The following is a 19,686-nucleotide window of genomic DNA, read 5'->3' on the forward strand; positions in this document are numbered from 1 at the left end:
GGAATCGAATCTTTAACTGGTGCTGTATTGAGATATCTAAATGCTAAAATCTGCCCTCTTTTTTTGTAGGTTCTGTTAATTTCTTAAAAGTTGTGCCTTTTGTTTGTATGGGTGAGGTGCTTGTTAAACATGGCTTTCCTTGAAAGCATTGAAAACATTTACTTCTGTGATGGTTCCAATCATGTGAATGGTGTACTGGTTGTAGTCAGGTCTTTCTTTGAGACCTCACTCCTTGGCCTCTCAGATTAGGAAGACAGCTGATTTACTGAAGCTGTAAGACTCTCAGAGACATCCTATTTTTCCCTGCTCCCTTGGTAATCTGTTGACCTGAAGCAATGGCCAAAATGTTGATATCCCTTTTAGACTCTATATCCTCATTGATTTGGACCTCTAACTATGATTATTAAGCAACCAGAGCTTCTGTTACAGCAGTATTGACGAATGAATAAAATTTGGTTCTATAACACTAAAGTGAAGCTTGACAAATATCTTAAAACAAACCTTTATTCCTTTAATACAGAGTTTTCTATTTAGAATCATATACATGTATATTAATGAAACATAAAATCCTTGCTCTTTAAGCAAGTTTTTATGAATTATAATACTTTTACATTTACTCTTGTGTGTGTGTGTATGTATGTGTGTGTGTGTGTGTGTGTGTGTGTGTGTGTGTGTGTATGTTTGTGTGTATGTCTGTGTGTGTGTGTGCGTCTAGGGAATTGGGTGACACAGCATATGTGTGGAGGTCAGTTCTGAGGTCTGAGGATCAAATTCAGTCTGCCATTACCTTTACCCACTGAGCAATCTCACTGACTCAATACACTATTTTCAAGTTTTAACTTTTATAAACCATTTTGTGATACACATAAACTCAGTTTTATCCAATCTCTTTATGTTTATTAGAACAATCCTTTACCTTAAAATCTACAAATCAACTGCCCTCTCATCTAAAATTATGCTTTTAATATTCTTACCAAAATATATGTTGTATTCATAACATTTTATATCTTTCATTTTAATTGATATTACCTATTGCATTATATATTTTGAGCCAACAAAATTTAGAAAGCTCTTGCTTCCTAACAAGATATTTATATTTCAAATAAATACACATGAAACTGTATTTGAAACTCAGGCAAAATAAGTTAGCGATCCTGGAGTCTGCTTTCTCTTTTCATCCTGTTTTTGTCTTTCTGGTCTTAAACTGGTCAAGATAAGAAACTTAAGGAGAAATCTGTTTTGTTTTGTTTGGGGAAAGACTCAATCAGGTAGAAAATAGTTTTTACACATAAATGACACAACTGTTAGATAAATTTATCTTCAAGAAATACTATACTGTGTTAGCCATACTAAATAAATAACCATTTTAAAGAACTGCATGAAGTAAGCTTCCCTACATTATGTATTCTACTGTTTGTGGGGTAGGATCTTCTGTAATTCCCATTATGAAATGGAAAAGTAATATAAAGATATTTGGCAAATGTATATGTATGTATAGTTATCGTTTTGTTTGTATCACACTCTTCATGAAAATCTTACATTTATCATAACCATGTAAAGGTTAATTTGTTTGTTTGTTTTTTGGGAGGGTTGGGTTTTTGTTTTGTATAACTTATTTTTTTCTTAATTGTATTGTATATTTTCTTTATTCACATTTCAAATGTTATCCACTTTCCTGATCCCTGCCTCCCCTCCTGGAAAACCCCTATCCCATCTCCCCTCCCCATGCTTCTATGAGTGTGTTTCCCCACCTACACACCCACTCCCACCTCCCCATCCTCGAATTCCCCTACACTGGGGCATTCAGCCTTCACAGAACACAAGGGCCTCTCCTCCCATTGATGCCTGAAATGGCCATCAACTGCTTCATATACATCTGGAGTCATGGGTCCCTCCATGTGTACCTCTTGGTTGGTAGTTTAATCCCTGGGAGCTCTGCAGGTCTGGTTTGTTGATATTGTTGTACTTCTTAAAGGGTTGCAAACCCCTTCATCTCCTGCAGTCCTTTCTCTAACTTCTCCATTGGGGAGTCCAGTGGTTGGCTGTGAGTATCCACCTCTATATTTGTCAGGCTCTGACAGAGCCTCCCAGCAAACAGCTATATCACGCTCCTGTCAGCATGCACTTCTTGGCATGCACCATAGTGTCTGCATTTGGTTACATTATATGGGGTGGATCCCCAGATTGGGAAGTCTCTAGATGGCCTTTTCTTCAGTCTCCGCTCCACACTTTGTCCATATTAGCTCCCATGATTGTTTTGTTCCCCTTTCTATGGAAAAAACACCCTGTAGGTTAATTTTCTAAAACACATCCATTGTTTTTATCAAATCTAATCAAAGGATTTACATGTATATCAATATAGTTGACTAACAAAACATTTTATGGGTATTTAGGGTTTTATTATCATTGACTGTTTTATCGCTTCTCGGCCTTTTGGCTAAGATCAAGTGTAGTATCATTGACTGTTTTAAAAAATAAAATTTATCCTTTTTCTTTTACTTAATTTATTTTTTACACTCTATATGTTATTTCCCCCACCCCGATCCACCCTCAGACTGTTCCACATCCTGTACCTCCTTCCCCCTGACTCCACGTGGATGTCCTCACCCCCACCCCGCCTGAACTCTAAACCCCCTGTGGACTCCAGTCTCTTAAGGGTTACATTCATCATCTGTGAATGAACACAGACCCAGAAGTCCTCTACTGTATATGTGTTGTGGGCCTCATACCAGCTGTCTGTTTGGGGTTCCAGTGTTTGAGAGATCTCGTGGTTCCGATTAATTGAGACTGCTGGTCCTCCTATAGGGTCACCCTTCTCCTCAGCTTCTTTCAGCCTGCCCTAATTCAACAAAAAGGTCAGCGGCTTTTGTCCATTGGTTGGGTGCAAATATCTGCATCTGACTCTTTCTGCTGCTTGTGGGGTCTTTTGGAAGGCAGTCACGATAGATAGGCCTCTTTTTGTGAGTACCCCATAGCCTCAGTAATACTGTCAGGACTTAGGACTTCCCCTTGAGCTGGATCCCACTTTGGGCCTGTCTACTGGACCTTCTTTTACTCAGGCTCCTTCCCGTTTCCATCCCTGTAATTGTTTCAGACAGGAACAATTGTGGGTCAGAGTTGTGATTGTGGAATGGCAATCCCATCCCTCACTTGATGTCCTGTCTTCCTGCTGGAGGTGGGCTCTATAAGATCCCTCTTCCTATTGTTGTGCATTCATCTAAGATCCCTCCTTTTGAGTCCTTAGAGTCTCTTACCTCCCAGGTTTCTGGTGCATTCTGGAGGGTGCCCCCAACCTCTTGTTTCCCAAGGTTGCCTGTTTCCATTGCTTCTGCTTGCCCTCAGGGCTTCAGGTTTTTTCCCTCACCCAAGAGCAGTTCAGGTTCCCTTCTCCCCCCTATAAACCACCCCCTCCCATCCACTTTCCCTCCTAGGTCCCTCCCTCCCTCCCCACTTGTGACTGCTTTCTTCTCTCTCCCAAGTGGGACTGAGGCATCCTCCCTTGGGCACTTCAGCTTTTTGATCTTTTTTAGTTCTGTGGACTGTATCTTAGTATTCTATACTTTTTTTTTTCGGCTAATATCCACTTATTGGTGAGTGCATACTATGCAAGTCCTTTTGGGTCTGAGTTACCTCACACAGGATGATATTTTCCAGTTCCATTCTTTTGCCTGAAAAACTCAGCATGTCCTCATTCTTAATAGCTAAGTAGTATTCCACTGTGTAAATGAGCCACATTTTTTGTATCCATTCTTGTATCATGGGACATCTGGGTTGTTTCCAGCTTCTGGATATCACAAATAATACTGCATGAACATAGTGGAACAAGTGCCCCTGTGGTATGGTGGGGCATCTTTTGGGTATATTCCCTAGAGTGGTATAACTGGGTCCTCAGGTAGATCTATTTCCAGTTTTCTGAGGAACCTCAAGATTGATTTCCAGAGTGGTTGTACCACTTTGCAATCCTCCAGCAGTGGAGGAGTGTTCCTCTTTCTCCAAATCCTCTCCAACATGTGTTGTCACCTGAGGTTTTGATCTTAGCCATTGTGATTGGTGTAAGGTGGAATTTCAGGATCATTTTAAATTGGATTTCTCTGATCACTAAGGACTTTGAAAATTACTTTAGGTGCTTCTCAGCCATTCAAAATTTCTCAATTGTGAATTCTCACTTTAGATATATACCCCATTTTTTATTGGATTGTTTTGGTTTTTTTGGTGATTAACTTCTTGAATTTGTTAAATACTTTGGATATTAACCCTCTATCGGATGTGGGTTTCTTATAAACATGTTTACAATCTTAAGATTTAGGTAGTCAATGTTTAAGTTCGTAGATTCATGAAAATTTATTTTATGAATTAGAAAGTTTTGTTCTAAATGAACTAAGCCTTATGTAAAGTAGTTCAGATGCTAATTTTGCATTTAAAATATTTGGTGAGGGGATCAGATATCATGCAAGGTTATACTTAACCGTTTTAATAATTTATGAAATATACTTTTAAATACCACTTCTCTGGGTTTATAGACAAAAAGAATACCTATGCACTAGATGTATTAGATTTAGCAGTAGATGTATAGATGTTATCTGTGATTTTCCTGTTCTCATATTCTTCTTTGAGTTCATTTTTTAAAGAAGTAGGTATACACCAAGATTTTTAAAAAAATATATGGATGTGAATATAGACATTACCAAAGCCATATGCTGAGAAAAGGCAATCTTTTCCTCTGTGACAATGTCTTTCCTCCTCGGTCAAAAATTAATCAATTCTACTAACATGGTGTATTTTGGACCCTATTATTTTCCATTGATTTTTAAAAGTCTTCATCAATGCTGTGTGTCACTGATTGATGTACCTATTTATTAAACCTTTCTGTGTCAGTATTCTACTTTTCTCTTTTAATACTGAACTGGTTGTTCTGTTCATTTTCTTCTTTCATATAAACTTCATTTGGTTAGTTATTTAGAAAATAACTTGGTGGGTTTTTTTTTTTTAAGATTATAGTGAATTTATAATGATCAAGCTGTAAAGAGCTAGTGTGATAATAGATCTGCTGGGTAAAGATGCCAAGAATTTTTGCACTGCAACTGAATGCCTGTGAAGAGTTTTTCAGATAGGGTTAATATGTCAGACAGTGAATAGAAAGGAAGCCCCTGCCCTGAATAAGGGTGAGATTATCAACAGTGTAAACTGCTCCAATGAAGAAGTGAGATGAAGCAAGATACAAGCTACCTTTCTTTTCCCAGTGACTTTTTCTATTGCTGTTGCCACTGCTGACATTAGAGTCCAGATATCCAGATATTCAGCATGTACTCAACTCTTCAAGGCTTTACACATTAGACTGAGAGTGCAAAGTCATCCTTCCTGGATTTCGAACCTAGTTCTCAGCCTCTGCAGCATGTAGTTGAGCACTGTACAACTGCCCTAATCATATCACATATAATTCATCTACTTTTATAATTGGCAGGTACGTACACTCTGTTGACTCTTTCATTTAGGGATCTGTGGGACAATTAAAATTTTAACAGCATGAATTACAGAATATGATTTTATTGTTTATGTACTCTTCAATCTGTTTCATCGGAATTTTGCAGTCTCTTTTTTTCTTTCTTTCCTTCTTTCTTTCTTTCTTTTTGTTTGTTTGTTTGTTTGTTTTTCAAGACAGGGTTTCTCTGTATAGCTGTGGCTGTCCTGAACTCATTTTGTAGACCAGGCTGGCCTCAAACTCAGAAATCTGCCTGTCTCTGCCTCTCGAGTGCTGTGATTAATGGAGTGCGCCACCACGCCCGGCTCTGCAGTCTCCTTCACATAACCCTTGAACATGTTTTGTTAGGTTTACATTTAACTGCTTTAAATAGTAATATGCTCTTATTTTGAAACACAACTCAATTATTCTTTGTTGATATATGAAAAGCATTTTTTATTTTAACCATGTAACTGAAAATTTTCTTATATTCATGTTAGTTCAAGACAGTTTTTATTGTTCACCCTTCAAGATTTTCTACATTGTAAGTCTTAGTATCTGTGAATAAAAGTAGCTTCATTCTTAGTTACTACATTCCTGTATAGAGGCAGTTAACAGTTTTAAAAGGATGAACACTGCATTCGGAAGGGCAAATAATCCTTTCCTATATCGAGAGAGACAAAAGGAGAAAATACTTAGTGATTTTAAACTATCCTACAAAAACTGATCTACCATTGACTGGTTTCCCAAATGCAGTTTCTCTTCCATTAGTATAGTGAATTAGTATAAATACTGAAAATCCTTAACAGTTCCTTGTCAATTTCCTTCTCATCTGTACATTCTCTTCTTCGATGAGAATTTTATTTTTATGAGAATTTTTGTAACTCAATTAAATTCAACCAATTAAACACACAGATTGGATTTATCCTAGGAGTTTAGAATTAGTGAATCATTCTATAAGTATTCTTCAAACTACTATTTTACCAAAAGTTCAAGTTAAATGTACAAAGAGGCAGGAGAGATGGCTCAGAGGTTAAGAAGACCCAAGCTCAGATTCTATCACTCGTATCAGATAGAGTAAAACCACCTGTAATTTCTACTCCAGGAGATTCAGTGCACTCTTCTGGCCTTCACAGGGACACACACACACACAAATTGATAATAAATAGTAAATCTAAAACAATTAAAATTTTAAAACTTGTGTGGTGGTCCACCCCTTTAATACCAGCACTTAGGAGGCAGAGGCAGGCAGCTCTCTTAATTCAACACCACCCTGTTATACATAGAAAATTCCAGGACAGCCTGAGCTACATAAAGAGACTCTATTAATAAATAAGTAAATAAATGAATAAATGTAAGTTTAGTTTAATTTAAAAAATTTTTTGGTGGGAGAGGATGCACCTAGACCTGCAGAGGCTTGATGTGCCAGGGTAGGGAGTATTCAGGGAGGCCTTCATCCTCTCAAAGGAGAACAGAGAGGGGGTGGCGGAGGGGCTGTGTGATGGGGGTGGGGAGGAACCAGGAGGAGGTAGGCCAGTGAGCAGTTGAAATATAAAGTGAATAAATAAAAATAAAATTAATGGGAAAAACATGGTTTCTGGGTGTTATTGTGAGCAAAGGACAGTTTTATTAATAACACTGTTGTGTGCTCCTCTACTGCCATCTTGTGAACATTTCTTTCCTCACACTCCTCTATCCTAAGACTCACATGGTTTCTTTAAGCATGGCTTGAAAGGAAAAAATAAAATTTGCTCTAGTAACTAATAACAACATATAAGATAGATAGAGAACAGAAGAAGAAAGGCTTAGGTGGGTCTTCGTTGGGAGATTCATCATAGAATGCTGATCAGTGTAAAGTGAGGACTTAATCAAATCTAGGAAAATGAGAATTTCTAAGCTGAAAATAATTTTCAGGTCAAAATGTTGCAAGGTAAGGTGAAAGAGAACTATTGCACTTGGAGGATCTTGTTATAACTAAGAGATGATAAAATTAAATATCTTAATAAGTTACTTAAGTGGAAAGGTGGTGGAGTGATGAGAAGATGTTGATTAAGTCTATAGAGATGCTAAAATAAGGTCTTCATTAGGAAAACTATAGAGTAGGAGTTTCATTCGAATTAGCATATACTTGGGAGAAATGCAATTTTGAGTGACTTAACTTACTTCTAGAGTCTGAAGAAAGAAACAAAGTGCGGAGAGGAAGGGAGACAGGGAGAGAAGAGAAAAGTAGAGAGGAGAGAGAAGAGGACAGGAGACTAAGGAATAGAAGAGTAATGAAGAGAAAGAAAAAAAGGGAAAATGAACACAGGAACAGAGGAGAGGAGGGGGATACACATCAGTGGCTTTAAGATTGGGAAAATGACATAAATATTAAAAATAAGCCAGGTGTAGTGGCACATGCCTTTAGTACCAATACTCAAGAGGCAAAAGGAGGAGAATCTCTAACGTGGAGCCTGGTCTACATAGTGAGTTCCAGGAATCAGACTACATAGTAATACTCAATTTTGTAAAAATAGGGAGTAAAGAGAAGATTTTTTTAAAAAGCAATAATAAACAAAACATGAAAAATTAACCAGGTCAAAAGGCAGATTAAGTTCATTTTTTGTAATATAGGATTTAATAGTTAAGTTGATTCAGTTAGAGGAAATTTTCCAATAAAATCTAGATATATAATTTCCATGTATTTACTGGGATCAATCAACAATGGTCACAGGTTTTTTTGCAATAAAAATGCAACTATGTGTTTTGAAATTATTAACAAATGTATTGACCCTTATATGATTTATAGAATTAGAAGAATTCATGGGAATAGAGTACAACTGAAGATACAAGGAAAGAAAGAGACACATATAGGCAAATAGCTAGGAACAGGAAAATGTTGTAGATATTGTTAACCATGGCCACCATCTTGTAAAGCACCTCCATTTTGGTTACACAATTTCTCCCTGAGATAACAAATAGCTTCACACAGCTTTTCTTACTAGTAAAATTCCCTTCTATGGTCTAGCCTAATATCTCAAGATGAAACTGAAGTCTTCTTCCTTTGAAGGAAACCTGATTTGACACTCCTAAACACTAGTCCTTGAGTGAGGGGCACTCCCTTCTGTTCATTCTTCAACTCCTCACATCCAGGCACCTGAAGGGGCTGTAAGCCTTCACCAGACACTGCTTCTCCCATGGAAAAACCCACTGTGCCTCCAGATGCATTTCCTCCATGGCAAACTTCTAGATCAGAAAAAAATGCCAAATTCTCAGCCTACCAAAATGGTTAAGTCTATGTTCTCCACTGGCGTCATTACTGACTTGTAACTATTCCTTAGAGCCCACCCTACATGCTAGTCCCTTTGAGTTACTTTTTTCTTTTTCAAAGCTAAACTATGTTCAATCCCAGGACTTCAAGACAGCTTCACCAGTCAGAAAGAATCTGGTCAGCTCCACCATTTTCCATTCCTGACCTCAACACCAAGACAGAAAAGCCTTACTCTGCCCACATCCCTGCCTTGCCCTTCAGCTCTCAACCACAAGTGGAGAACATGAAATGTGCTATGAGGAGCAAGCCAAAGTTAGTAGCTCTCTTCTCGGCCCCTACATTGGCTCCTACCTCCTAGTCCCAGCCTTGTTTTAAGTTCCTGCCTTGATGCTGAATAATGATGTGGAAGAATAAGCAACATAAACCCTGAGATTCTCTCTTCTATCTCTTGTATTCTGTTAATGATGCTTGCATCTATGACTCCTGAACTCTTTCCTATGTTTTCTATCTCCAAGATTGTCTCCCTTTGTGAATTTTTTATTGTTTCCGTTTCCATGTTTAGATCCTGGATGGTTTTGAGCAGTTACTGATGTTTGGCTATGGCTCTCTGCATCTGTTTCTATCAGCTGCTCGATGAAGGCTATCAGAAGACAGTAATACAAGGCTCTTGTCTGCAATCAGAGCAGAGTATCATTAATATTATCAGGGGTTGGCTCTCTCCCATGGGAGGGGTCTCAAGTTGTGCCAGTCATTAGTTGGCCATCAACTCAAGCTCTGCTTCATCCTTATCCCTGAACATCTTGCAGGCAGGACAAATATTGGGCTTAAGGTTTCATGGGTTTCCTCTACTGGAAGTCCTCTCTGGCTACTGGAGGTGGCCACATCAGCCTCTAAATCCCCCACTACAGAGATTCTGGGATAGGGGTGCCTACAAAGACTCCAAGGAGCCTCTCTGACCCAAGTCTGTGGCTAGTCTTGGTTTGATTTTCAAAGGTGGTAGGCTACAGACCTCTAGATATCCTAGTCACTCCTGGAAAATATATGTTCTGTTTATAGACATTCTGCATTCCAGGACTGCTTATGTAGTTATGATTGTTTGTGTGAGTACTTAAATTAAATCCAGAAATATCTCTTCCCATTAAAGTGATTCTGTTTCCTTATACCACACTATAAAGGGAGCACAAAAATCTTGGGACTGGAGAGGTGGAACAGTGATTAAAAGTACTTGCTACTCTTCAGAAGAACAGAGTTTGGTTCTCAGCACACATCAAATGTTCACAGCTACCTTTAACCCTAATTTCAGAAGTTGCAGTGCCCTCTTCTAATCTCCACAGGCACCAGGCATGCACATGGTACATATGCATACATGCAGGCCCTCAAATATACATATAAAATAAAAATGGACAAATCTGTTGGTTTGTTTTTGGTTTTGTTTTTTTGTTTGTTTGGTTGGTTTTTTTTTTTCTGTTTCTTCTCGGATCTTATCTGGAAGCTACACAAACATGGGAGAGTTAACTGACCTCTCACTAAATGATCCTCTTTTCTATTCTCTGGGATCCTAATTAGGGTCTGAGAAAATTTGTTTGCTGTGTTCTGCTGCATTGTTGATTGAAAGCATGGTAGTTAGACTGGTTCACTACTGCCTTCTGAGAGTTCTGAACAGTCCCTGAAAAGTCCATAATCTTGTTTAACAACTGAAATTAATACCAACCTCAAAATATACTAAAGTGTGAGTGTCTCCACTATGAAAGAATGGCTGAGTGTTCACTTTCACCAGAAGTAGAGAGCAATAGTATAGAAATTTAAGCTAAACTATAAAGTTGGAAGGTTTTAATAGTATAGCCAATCAAATTCCTAGGAGTTTACAGGTATAAGCCACCAGTGAAAGGAAGATAAAAACATTTGTTCAACAAAAACATTCAATGAAACATCATTTTTTAAAAATGTTTGGGGTATGTGTTGTGCAGAATTAATGTTGTCCCTCTTCTGATTTTTGCTGCTAGCAGAAAGGTTCACATGAAAGGTGGCTGATGATGGTGTTTCTCTACCCATTGCAATAAAAAACACTAAGTAAAAGTATTCTGGGAGAAAGAACACATCCAGTGCATTTACAGGATCAAAGAAGTCTGGTTGCAGTAATACTGGCCAGTGGATAGTAGACTTAGACATTCAAACTGTTCCAAGTTCTTAGTGGATCTCTGGGTTGGGTTATTCTGACTTGTATTGCCAGGCTAACAAGGAAAAAAACTGTAAATGTGTGTTTATGTCAAGTCATTTTATTTGGGGCTGTTGTTCTGAATTGCCATTATGGACCAGAGAAACCCAGAACCAGATGGGCTCAAATTCTGTTATGATATCTTTATTACCTAAACTTTTAGCTGTTTGAATTAGATCAATTAGGTATATGGAGCAGTTGTTAACATGTGTACTTGAACTTACCGATAAATTTTAAACATAAGAATCACAATAAAATATAAGCACATCTCAAACAAAAATCTTTCATATAACAGGGCTGGTTGATATGCATGGTAGGCCTCCCCTTTTCTGAAGTGAAACAGAGGAGGAGTGGATGGGGAGCGGGGAAGAAATAAGAGGAGAGAAGAGAGGGGAAACTGTGGTTGGATATTAAAATGAATTAATTAAAATTAAAAGGAAAAAATGAAAAATTATTTTGTAACTATAATTATATCATTTCCCCTATCTCCTTCCTCCCTCCAAACATTCCCATGCACCCAGCTTTTTTTTTTTTTTTGCTTTTGTTTTTTTTTAATTTTTAATAATTTTTATTACATATTTTCCTCAATTACATTTCCAATACTATCCCAAAAGTCCCCCATAGCGCCCCCCACTTCCCTACCCACTCATTCCCATTCTTTTGGCCCTGGCATTCCCCTATATTGGGGCATATAAAGTTTGCAAGTCCAATGGGCCTCTCTTTCCAGTGATGGCCGACTAGGCCATCTTTCGATACATATGCAGCTAGAGACAAGAGCTCCGGGGTTCTGGTTAGTACATCATGTTGTTCCAACAATAGGGTTGCAGATCCCTTTAGCTCCTTGAGTACTTTCTCTAGCTTCTCCATTGGGAGCCCTCTGATACATCCAATAGCTGACTGTGAGCATCCACTCCTGTGTTTGCTAGGCCCCGGCATAGTCTCACAAGAGACAGCTATATTTGGGTCCTTTCAGCAAAATCTTGCTAGTGTATGCAATGGTGTCAGATTTTAGAAGCTGATTATGGGATGGATCCCTGGATACAGCAGTCTCTAAATGGTCCATCCTTTCATCACAGCTCTGAAATTTGTCTCTGTAACTCCTTCCATGGGTGTTTTGTTCCCAATTCTAAGAAGGGGCACAGTGTCCACACTTTGGTCTTCATTCTTCTTGAGTTTCATGCGTTTAGCAAATTGTATCTTATATCTTGGGTATCCTAAGTTTTGGGCTAATACCCACTTATCAGTAAATACATATTGTGTGAGTTCTTTTGTGATTGTGTTACCTCACTCAAGATGATGCCCTCCAGGTCCATCCATTTGGCTAGGAATTTCATAAATTCATTCTTTTTAATAGCTGAGTAGTACTTCATTGTGTAAATGTACCATAATTTCTGTATCCATTCCTCTGTTGAGGGACATCTGGGTTCTTTCCAGCTTCTGGCTATTATAAATAGGGCTGCTATGAACATAGTGGAGCATGTGTCCTTTTTACCGGTTGGGACATCTTCTGGATATATGCCCAGGAGAGGTATTGCTGGATCCTCCGGTAGTACTATGTCCAATTTTCTGAGGAACCGCCAGACTGATTTCCAGAGTGGTTGTACAAGCTTGCAATCCCACCAACAATGGAGGAGTGTTCCTCTTTCTCCACATCCTCGCCAGCATCTGCTGTCACCTGAATTTTTGATCTTAGCCATTCTGACTGGTGTGAGGTAGAATCTCAGGGTTGTTTTGATTTGCATTTCCCTGATGATTAAGGATGTTGAACATTTTTTCAGGTGCTTCTCACCCATTTGGTATTCCTCAGGTGAGAATTCTTTGTTCAGTTCTGAGCCCCATTTTTTAATGGGGTTATTTGACTTTCTGGAGTCCACCTTCTTGAGTTCTTTATATATATTGGATATTAGTCCCTTATCTGATTTAGGATAGGTGAAGATCCTTTCCCAATCTGTTGGTGGTTTTTTTGTCTTATTGATGGTGTCTTTAGCCTTGCAGAAGCTTTGCAGTTTCATGAGGTCCCACTTGTCAATTCTCGATCTTACAGCACAAGCCATTGCTGTTCTATTCAAGAATTTTTCCCCTGTGCCCATATCTTCAAGGCTTTTCTCCTCTATAAGTTTCAGTGTCTCTGGTTTTATGTGAAGTTCCTTGATCCACTTAGACTTGACCTTAGTACAAGGAGATAGGAATGGATCGATTCGCATTCTTCTACATGTTAACAACCAGTTGTGCCAGCACCATTTGTTGAAAATGCTGTCTTTCTTCCACTGGATGTTTTTAGCTCCCTTGTCGAAGATCAAGTGACTATAGGTGTGTGGGTTCATTTCTGGGTCTTCAATTCTATTCCATTGGTCTACTTGTCTGTCACTATACCAGTACCATGCAGTTTTTATCACAATTGCTCTGTAGTAAAGCTTTAGGTCCGGCATGGTGATTCCACCAGAGGTTCTTTTATCCTTGAGAAGAGTTTTTGCTATCCTAGGTTTTTTGTTATTCCAGATGAATTTGCAGATTGCACTTTCTAATTCGTTGAAGAATTGAGTTGGAATTTTGATGGGGATTGCATTGAATCTGTAGATTGCTTTTGGCAAGATAGCCATTTTTACAATGTTGATCCTGCCAATCCATGAGCATGGGAGATCTTTCCATCTTCTGAGTTCTTCTATAATTTCTTTCTTCAGAGACTTGAAGTTTTTATTATACAGATCTTTCACTTCCTTAGTTAGAGTCACGCCAAGATATTTTATATTATTTGTGACTATTCAGAAGGGTGTTGTTTCCCTAATTTCTTTCTCAGCCTGTTTATTCTTTGTGTAGAGAAAGGCCATTGATTTGTTTGAGTTAATTTTATATCCAGCTACTTCACCGAAGCTGTTTATCAGGCTTAGGAGTTCTCTGGTGGAATTTTTAGGGTCACTTATATATACTATCATATCATCTGCAAAAAGTGATATTTTGACTTCAACTTTTCCAATTTGTATCCCTTTGATCTCCTTTTGTTGTCGAATTCCTCTGGCTAGGACTTCAAGTACAATGTTGAATAGGTATGGAGAAAGTGGACAGCCTTGTCTAGTCCCTGATTTTAGAGGGATTGCTTCAAGCTTTTCACCATTTACTTTGATGTTGGCTACTGGTTTGCTGTAGATTGCTTTTATCATGTTTAGGTATGTGCCTTGAATTCCTGATATTTCCAAGACTTTTATCATGAATGGGTGTTGGATCTTGTCAAATGCTTTTTCTGCATCTAACAAGATGACCATGTGGTTTTTGTCTTTGAGTTTGTTTATATACTGTATTACATTGGTGGATTTCCGTATATTTAACCATCCCAGCATCCCTGGGATGAAACCTACTTGGTCAGGATGGATGATTGTTTTGGTGTGTTCTTGGATTCGGTTAGCAAGAACTTTATTGAGGATTTTTGCATCGATATTCATAAGGGATATTGGTCTGAAGTTTTCTATCTTTGTTGGGTCTTTTTGTGGTTTAGGTATCAGAGTAATTGTGGCTTCATAGAATGAGTTGGGTAGAGTACCTTCTGTTTCTATTTTGTGGAATATTTTGTGAAGAACTGGGATTAGATCTTCTTTGAAGGTCTGGTAGAACTCAGCACTAAACCCATCTGGTCCTGGGCTTTTTTTGGTTGGGAGACTATTAATTACTGCTTCTATTTCTTTGGGGGATATAGGGCTGTTTAGATCATTAACCTGATCTTGATTCAACTTTGGTACCTGGTATCTGTCTAGGAACTTCTCCATTTCATCCAGGTTCTCCAGTTTTGTTGAGTATAGCCTTTGGTAGAAGGATCTGATGGTGTTTTGGATATCTTCAGGATCTGTTGTTATGTCTCCTTTTTCATTTCTGATTTTGTTAATTAGGATGCTTTCCCTGTGCCCTCTAGTGAGTCTGGCTAAGGGTTTATCTATCTTGTTGATTTTCTCAAAGAACCAGCTCCTTGATTGGTTGATTCTTTGAATAGTTCTTCTTGTTTCCACTTGGTTGATTTCGCCCCTGAGTTTTATTTCCTGCCGTCTACTCCTCTTGGGTGAATTTGCTTCCTTTTGTTCTAGTGCTTTTAGGTGTGTTATCAAGCTGCTAATGTGTGCTCTCTCTAGTTTCCTTTTGGAGGCACTCAGAGCTATGAGTTTTCCTCTTAGAAATGCTTTCATTGCGTCCCATAAGTTTGGGTATGTTGTGGCTTCATTTTCATTGAACTCTAAAAAGTCCTTAATTTCTTTCTTTATACCTTCCTTGACCAAGGTATCATTGAGAAGAGTGTTGTTCAGTTTCCACGTGAATGTTGGCTTTCTATTATTTATTTTGTTATTGAAGATCACCCTTAGTCCATGGTGATCTGATAGGATGCATGGGACAATTTCAATATTTTTGTATCTGTTGAGGCCTGTTTTGTGACCAATTATGTGGTCAATTTTGGAGAAGGTACCATGAGGTGCTGAGAAGAAGGTATATCCTTTTGTTTTAGGATAGAATGTTCTGTAGATATCTGCCAGATCCATTTGATTCATAACTTCTGTTAGTTTCACTGTGACCCTGTTTAGTTTCTGTTTCCATGATCTGTCCATTGTTGAAAGTGGTGTGTTGAAGTCTCCCACTATTATTGTATGAGGTGCAATTTGTGCTTTGAGATTTACTAAAGTTTCTTTAATGAATGTGGCTGCCTTTGTATTTGGAGCATAGATATTCAGGATTGATAGTTCCTCTTGGAGGATTTTACCTTTGATGAGTATGAAGTGTCCCTCCCTGTCTTTTTTAATGACTTTGGGTTGGAAGTCAATCTTATCAGATATTAGAATGGCTACTCCAGCTTGTTTCTTCATACCATTTGCTTGGAAAATTGTTTTCCAGCCTTTCATTCTGAGGTAGTATCTATCTTTTTCTCTGAGATGAGTTTCCTGTAAGCAGCAAAATGTTGGGTCTTGTTTGTGTAGCCAGTTTGTTAGTCTATGTCTTTGTATCGGGGAGTTGAGTCCATTGATATTAAGAGATATTAAGGAAAAGTAATTGTTGTTTCCTGTTATTTTTGTTGTTATAGTTGGCATTCTGTTCTTGTGGCTGTCTTCTTTTAGGTTTGTTGAGGGATTACCTTCTTGTTGTTTCTAGGGCGTGGTTCCTGTCCTTGTATTGGTTTTTTTTCTGTTATTATCCTTTGAAGGGCTGGATTCGTGGAGAGATAATGTGTGAATTTGGTTTTGTCGTGGAATACTTTGGTTTCTCCATCTATGTTAATTGAGAGTTTGGCTGGGTATAGTAGCCTGGGCTGGAATTTGTGTTCTTTTAGTGTCTGTATAACATCCGTCCAGGATCTTCTGGCTTTCATAGTCTCTGGTGAAAAATCTGGTGTAATTCTGATAGGCTTGCCTTTATATGTTACTTGGCCTTTTTCTCTTACTGCTTTTAGTATTCTATCTTTATTTAGAGCATTTGTTGTTCTGATTATTATGTGTCGGGAGGTATTTCTTTTCTGGTCCAGTCTATTTGGAGTTCTGTAGGCTTCTTGTATGTTCATGGGCATCTGTTTCTTTAGATTTGGGAAGTTTTCTTCTATAATTTTGTTGAAGATGTTTGCTGGTCCTTTGAGTTGAAAATCTTCATTCTCATCCACTCCTATTATCCGTAGATTTGGTCTTCTCATTGTGTCCTGTATTTCTTGGATGTTTTGAGTTAGGATCTTTTTGTGTTTTACATTTTCCTTGATTGTTGTGCCAATGTTCTCTATAGAATCTTCTGCACCTGAGATTCTCTCTTCCATCTCTTGTATTCTGTTCCTGATGCTCGTATCTATGGTTCCAGATTTCTTTCCTAGGGTTTCTATCTCCAGTGTTGCCTCATTTTGGGTTTTCTTTATTGTGTCTACTTCCCTTTTTATGTCTAGTATGGTTTTGTTCATTTCCATCATCTGTTTCGATGTGTTTTCCTGTTTTTCTTTAAAGACTTCTACCTGTTTGATTATGTTATCCTGTTTTTCTTTAAGGATTTGTAACTCTTTAGCAGTGTTCTCCTGCAAAAAATATAGAAGAAAGTGGCAATTGCATGGTCTCCAAATACATGACATCATTAGCACTGATAGGTTGGTTAGTTTTCCTGTCTTGTTGGCATGAGTTCTGTCTTGTTGAGCAGTTTTTGGATTGAATTAGAGAACTATTGGTTATGCTATAGTATTTGTGACACACCTGCAGTGCTCATGCCATTCTGGTTATTGTGGTGGTTCATAGGCATCATAACTAGCTTGCTTCTACTCTTTAAAGCTTGCATAGCTCCTTCTGCTAACATGAAAGCTAGTTCTCAAAGAGGAAGCTTTCAGGTCATATCTAGCTCAAGTCCTCTGGGCCCTGTGTCTGAAGTGCATATCTTCAGCAGCAGGCACTTATCTTCTACCTCTAAGGATATGGGGTGGTCAGGGGCAATAGAAATAACCCATAATGTTTTGGGAGTCTCTTGGACAACCCTGACCTAAAGAGGGTTTCTCAGCTTCCCACACCTTTTGTTGGAGTTTTTATTAGATGGTCTATAGTTCTTGAGGGAAGCACTGTCAGCCCAGATGGGAAACTTTCCCTTAAACTATATATGTATATTTACAGACTGATTTATGTATATTATAGGTATTTTTAGTAGAAAGATAATCGTATGATTACTAGTGACTTTGTCAGGTAGCCATACTATTATTTTGTTCTTCTCCCTCATTCTTCTATATTTTTCTCTCCCTCCTTATTTAGAGCCCCTCACATTTTCCCATTACCTCTTTCAGATCAGTTGTGCTTTACTTGTTATTCCTTCTTTTTTGCTACACACACACACACACACACACACACACACACACCCTTTTATTTTCCTGGTTTCAGCAGTTAATCCAGATTATATACTCAATCTGACAAGTTGGATCTAGGAACCTCAAATGAGAGAGAACTCATGCTCCTTGTCTTTCTGGGTCTTGTCTCAGTACAATCTTTTCTAGTTCCATCCATTTACCTGAAAGTTTTATTATTTCATTTTTCATTATAGCCGAAAAGCATTTCATAGTGTGTATGTGCCACATTTTCATTTCCATTTGTTGGTTGAAGGGTATTTATGTTGTTTCCATTTCCTAGCTATTGTGAAAACAGCAGCAATGAATATGCAATATGCAATGAATGAGCAAATTCCTGTGGAGTCCATGTCAGTCCTCCAGGCATACAAGGAGAGACACAGCTGGGTCATATGGTAGACTCACTTTTAGCTTCCTGAGGATTCTCCACACTGATTTCCAGAATGACTGGAACATTTTTGCAATCGCAACATCAGCAAATGAAAGTCCCCTTTCTCCATGATTAACTTTTAGCTTATTAAATATTTTCCACACTGATTTTCAGAGTGGCTAGACCAGTTTGTAATCCCACAATAAATAAATGAGAGTTTTCCTCTCCCCATATCTCACTACTGACCATTTGTTGCAACTTGTTTTGTTAATCTTTGCCATGCTGGATGGGGTAAGATGAAATCTCAAATTTGGTTTGTTGATGTTGTTTGTTTCTTTCATCTTTAACATTATAATACAATTACATTATTTCCTCCTTCCCTTTCCTTCCTCTAAACCCACCTATATATCTATCTCTCTGTGCGATTTTTCAAATTCATGGCCTCATTTTCATTGCTATTACATACACAGAGTTAAAATAATCAAAATTGTTTTAAATTTGCCCAATTGTTAGAGATAATGAACTTTTTTTTTAATATTTCTTAGTCATTTTGTTTCTTTTCTTTCTTTTTTTTGAGAACTCTCTGTTCAAATCCCAAGCCCGTTTTTTAAAAGAGTTGTTTGTTTTCTAGACTCAGAAGTGCTGTGTTTTATAAAATGATGGTATAATTGCAGCAGAAGGGAAGTTGTCCCCCTGAATAATCCACCTGTGCTACAGACCTAATACAAAGACAATTTATATTGGTGGTGAAGGGATGGGGACTTAGAAAGGAACAGTGACAGAGAACAGGGGAGGTCAGAGAAGGACAGAAGAGAAAGAGTCCATCAGGGAACTCATGAGGAGAAAAAGACTAAAGAATGGGAGAGAGGAAAAAGAAAGAGAGAAAGGAGAGAGGGGAGAGACAGAGACAGAAAGAGAGAGAGAGAGAGAGAGAGAGAGAGGATGAAAGGTGAGAGCTGGAGTAGCTGACCAGTCCCTCTTATACACCAGGTTGGACTGCACATGGAGATGATGTAAGCTGTTGCTAGGTTGTTGTTGCTAGGTACCTGGGAGGAGCCTAGTGTGATTGTAAGCCAATAAAATATATAATTGGCAAACATTCTCTCCCATTCTCAGGGCTTCCTCATCACCTGATTATTTCTATAGCTGTGCAAAACCATTTTAGTTTTGTAAACTCCTACCTATTAGTTCCTGCCAGAACTGTTGAACAAGTGAAGTCCTGTTTAGAAACTGAGGGTTGGGGAGAGTGTGTGGAGGAATGGATTGTCAGACTCACCTGACAAAATCGTGGAGAAAAATTGCAAGGGTGGAGAAGTTGGATGTGGAGTAAGAGAAGCCTGTGATCAGAAGCAGGCAAATCAGGATCTAATGAAAGCCTAGAGATCAGTTGTGACACTGGGGTGACCAGACTAAACCAGAGTACAGGATTTGGGTCCTAGACTATATCAAGGGGTGAGATGTATAGAGAAGAGCAGAAGAACTCATCCTAATTGACCCTGGAGAAGAATATGCAGGATCTGACCAGGCAGACACATTGGGTGCCATGCCCAACTATTTACAGGAAGGGTGG

The 19,686-nt window shown here is 38.3% G+C and overlaps 1 protein-coding gene and 1 pseudogene across 1 annotated transcript in view; both read left to right on the forward strand.

Annotated features, from left to right (window-relative positions):
- Positions 1–19,686, forward strand: part of LOC110288915 (interferon-induced very large GTPase 1) — a 72,603-nt gene that overhangs the window by 305 nt on the left and 52,612 nt on the right. The gene's annotated exons all lie outside the window — the stretch shown is intronic.
- Positions 2,418–2,504, forward strand: LOC115030351 (U2 spliceosomal RNA; annotated as a pseudogene).

The sequence above is a fragment of the Mus caroli genome, unplaced genomic scaffold (genome assembly GCF_978045245.1).
Source record: "Mus caroli unplaced genomic scaffold, Mus_caroli_1 scaffold_8, whole genome shotgun sequence".
In the NCBI taxonomy this organism is placed as follows: Eukaryota; Metazoa; Chordata; class Mammalia; order Rodentia; family Muridae; genus Mus; species Mus caroli.